This window comes from Cryptomeria japonica, chromosome 11 (genome assembly GCF_030272615.1).
Source record: "Cryptomeria japonica chromosome 11, Sugi_1.0, whole genome shotgun sequence".
In the NCBI taxonomy this organism is placed as follows: domain Eukaryota; kingdom Viridiplantae; phylum Streptophyta; class Pinopsida; order Cupressales; family Cupressaceae; genus Cryptomeria; species Cryptomeria japonica.
This window is the reverse complement of record NC_081415.1, coordinates 217606333-217610811: the sequence shown is the minus strand read 5'-3', so window position 1 is coordinate 217610811 and position 4479 is coordinate 217606333.

Here is a 4479-nt window from a genome sequence, read left to right as displayed (position 1 = left end):
ATGGGTGGTTTCATCATAAACACTGGCCCTCAAGAGGTATATAATAATGCAACAGGATATGCTCAGCTTGGTTTGGTTAATCCTTCGCATAAAAATAATCAGGAGGGCTCTAAGGGCGCTGGGTGTCCATCTAGAATGAACACAGAGATCTATGTCGCAAACCCTCCCTCTGAAATTGAAGAAGGAGAAATAGTGCCAGATAAGGCACCTCTCCTTGCTTCCCCACCAGCACTGGATAAGCCCCCTGAAAAAATGAGAATATAATTTTTTATGTAAATTGTCCTATTTCTGAAAATGTTCAACCAGGTGTGGTTAACCCTTCGCATGATAATATATCATTACCATCACCTCTTAAGGTAGTCCATAATCAGGAGTTGGGCAGAACTGAGGGGGAGGTTATGATTGGTCTCGGTAAAAGATTAGAGACCAAGGTAGGGGATGGTGGGAGTTAGGAGACCTCACATGAGAGCCCCGTGAGGGCTATAGAGATAATCAATATTACTAAAAAGGTGGATTGTGATATCGAGAGGGTTAATGGGAGCCCTGAGATGTTGGAGAGCATAGATAACATATTACTAGGTGACAAGGATGCGACACTAGTAGAAAGGAAGGAGGATTTAATCAACCAAGCCTATAATGAAGTCATTAGTAATCTTATGGATAGATTCATAGAGGAAATTGCAGATGAAGATAAATTAGTTCTCCAGAAACAAGCCCTAATTGTGGAGATCTTGGAATTGGAAGATGTGGTAGAAGAGGCCAACAATTTGAATGAGTTGGGAGAAGGGTTGGGCAGAAAAGATGAAGAGGTAGGGGAATTCAGGAAGGATATTTTGGGGATTGACTAGAATTAGTGGGGCTTGGAAACCCCGGATTGTGCTAAATAGTGTAAAAGAAGACGCAGGAAATCTCTATTAGAACTAAGAAATATGGATGGGTCTACAGAAGTCCAGGTAAAATTAACCTCTATGTTTGACACGGGGAAGGGGAATTACCTTCCCAAGGAGCCATGAAACTCCTCTCGTGGAATGTTAGGGGCATGAAAAGCAGTGGATCATAAAATGTTGTATTACATCCACTAGTTATGAGATAGTTATGCTATAGGAAACCAAGCTTAACTCAGATGATATTGGGACCTTTAAGAGAAAACTAGGCTTTAGGGAGGTGATAGAACATCCGGATACTGGAGCCTCGAGTGGATTGGCGGTAATCTGGGACCCTAGAATGTTCACCTTTGAGTTGGTTGAGAGCCAGGCACACTGGATGAGTGGTTGGGTTAAGAGTATCAAAAATAATGTTTGGTTTATGCTTATAAATGTATATGGTCCAACACAAAATAAGGATAAGAGAAGGACATGGAGGGACCTATATCTATTTCTAAATACTATCCCAAACTAGACTTGTATCATTGGGGGGGATTTTAATGCCATCTTGGACCCAAAAGAGAAATGGGGAGGGATTGGTATAAGTTCACAATTAGAAAAGGATTTTAATGACTGGGTACAGAGAACCATTCTTACGGAGATTAAGACTGTGAAGGATACTTACACCTAGAACAATAGGAGGTTAGGCTTTAGCTACATAGAGGAAAAAATTGATAGGTTTTTTATCTGGGGAAGTTTGATTGACTTCCCTAATTCACTTATCGCAGAAGTCCTCCCCATCTCTAGCTCTAATCATTATCCCATTTAGTTATCAATTATAGAGGAATGTGAACCCAGAAGATTTCCCTTTAAATTTGAATTGACGTGGTTGAAAGATGACAAAGCCCTGGGACTGATTGAGCAATGGTGGAAAGAGGCAGAGTTCATAGGGTCTAGACTTTTTAATGTTGTTAGCAAGATGAAGGTGGTTAAGAATAACTTGTTGAGATGGAATAAAAAATACTTTGGTAATATTTTTGAAACAAAAGCTAGAATTGAGGGTGAGATTATTGTGCTCAATAGGATAGTTATGGATAAAGGGATGGATCAAACTCTCTTCGTGGAAGAAAAAAGGTTACTTGCGAATTATGAGGATATACTGGCTAAGGAGGAAGTTTTCTAGCGCCAAAAGTCTAGAGAGCTTTGGTTAAGGGGTGGAGATAGGAATTCTAAGTTTTTTCACAATAGCACTAAACAGAGGAGGTCAGTAAACAAAATAACCAAAATTAAATTGGGTGACATACATTATATAGAGGACCCTAACCAAATTGTAGTAGAGGCAATCAAGTATTTTGAGAACATCCTGAATAACTGGGAAGGCTCTAACCTTAGCTCCCGAGATACTATCCCGGAAAGCATCCCAAAAATTATTACTGATGCATAAAATAAGAGTTTGAGTGTTAGTTTTACCAAAGAAGAAGTGGAAGTTTCCCTTAATTAAATGAACCCTGACAAGGCTCCAAAGCCTGATGGCTTCCCAACTACCTTTTTTCAGAAGTGCTGACATTTTATTGGGGATGATGTAACAAGGGCACTAGAGGGAGCTATGAATTTGGGTAAGGTGCTCAAGAAAATCAACAACACTTTTATTACCCTTATTCCTAAGATGAAAAAGGTAGAAAACTTTGACGATTTGAGACCAATTTCTCTTTGCAATACTATTTACAAACTGCTCTCCAAAACTATAGCCAACAGACTACATAAATTTCTCCCTATCCTTATAAGTGAAGATCAAATGGGTTTTGTCCCAAGCAGGTCTATTTTTTATGGCATTATCATTTCCCAAGAGGTCATTCACTCCATCCAACAAAACAAGGAACCGAGTATGCTTATCAAGCTAGACATTAAGAAAGCTTATGATAAAGTGGACTAACACTTCCTTTGCAAATGTCTAGAAGCCTTTGGTTTTGCTAAATCATGGATAAACCTAATTTATGAATGCATTTCCTCCCCTAGAATGTCTATCCTATTAAATGGCTCCCCTGAAGTCTTCTTTGGCACATCAAGGGGGTTAAGGCAGGGGGATCCCATGTCCCCCTTCCTTTGTATCATTATGGCAAAATCTCTGGGCAGGTCAATATCTAGAGCCAGAGAGAGGGAGTTCCTAGTAGGTATTAGAATAACTAGGGGGGTAGCTCCCATCACTCATCATCAGTTTGTTGATGACACTATGTTATATGGCCTAGGCAAGAGACAAGAGGCATGCTTGTTCAAAGTTATTCTCGATTCCTATGCCATGGCTTTAGGGCAAGAAATTAACACTGAAAAATCTGAAATCTTCTTTTTTAACACTGATAAAAAAGAAGAATTTGCAATCCACAATATTCTGAACTTTAAGTTAGGGGAATTACCATGTAAATACCTTGGCTTACCCTTAGCAAAAGTTTGTATATCTTCTAAGCATTGGGATCATATAGTCAACAAAATAAAGGCTAGAGCGGAATCCTAGAAAGGAAAATGGCTTTCCTTAGCGAGTAGAGCCACCGTGATAAAATCAGTCCTCTCTCTATGCCAACTTATCAATTGTCTTGTATTGACCTCCCGACAGCTAAAAAAGAGGAGCTAAATAGGATCCTAAGAAATTTCTTCTGGCAAGGGTCAGGGGATAAAAAGAAATATGCATTAATGGCTTGGGATAAAGTTTGCAAACCTAAGGATAGTGATGGGGTTGGAATTTTGAACTTTAGAGATCAGAGTAAGGTCTTTGGGATGAAATTAGTGTGGAATATGCATAAATCGCCTCACCTTAAATGGGCCAGAATCTTGTATCATAAATATTTGAATAACATCAACCCTGAGAGAATCTTTAGAACTGCTAACCCCCCAAGAGGGTCATGCATTTGGAACTTCATGCTTGACTGCAGAAGCATTATTTTGGAAAAACTCACATGGAAGCTAGGCGAAGGAGGCCAGACCTTGTTCTAGTTAGACTCATGGGGTGGCTATCTGATAATCAACAAACTAGCTAATTTCAAAAATGCACAAACCCTCTTGGAAGATAAATGGGGAAAACATGTAAAGAACTATATTGAAGAAGTAGATGGAAGCATAGCCAATAAGTAGAGATGGAAATATTTGGATAACATAGACATTCCAACTGGAGAGAAAGTAGGGTTGACTCGAATCCTAGAATCGAGAATCATTTCTTTTTAGCTCAGCCATGATAAACTAGTGTGGGATGGATCCAAATCCGGAAGCTATAACACCAAGGAAGGCTATAAACTTCTAGCTGACAAATAGCTAAATCCAAAATGTGACATTCCTTTAAAGTTATGTTGGGATAAAAATTGCCTCCCAAAGGCAGGTATGTTCTTGTGGTTAGCCTTCAAAATAGGGTCCTTACAGTCGACCTGTTTAGAAAATGGGGCTATGAAGCTCCAAGCAGATGCCCTCTTTGCGAAAAGGAGGAGGAAACTATGGATCATTTATTATCATCCTATGATTTTTCAATTCAATGCTGGAACTGGCTCCATAACAAACTGGGTTGGAGTTCAGCAATATCGAGTTCTATTCTGAACATGTTTCTAGCTTGGCCTATAAGAAACAAGAAGTGTTT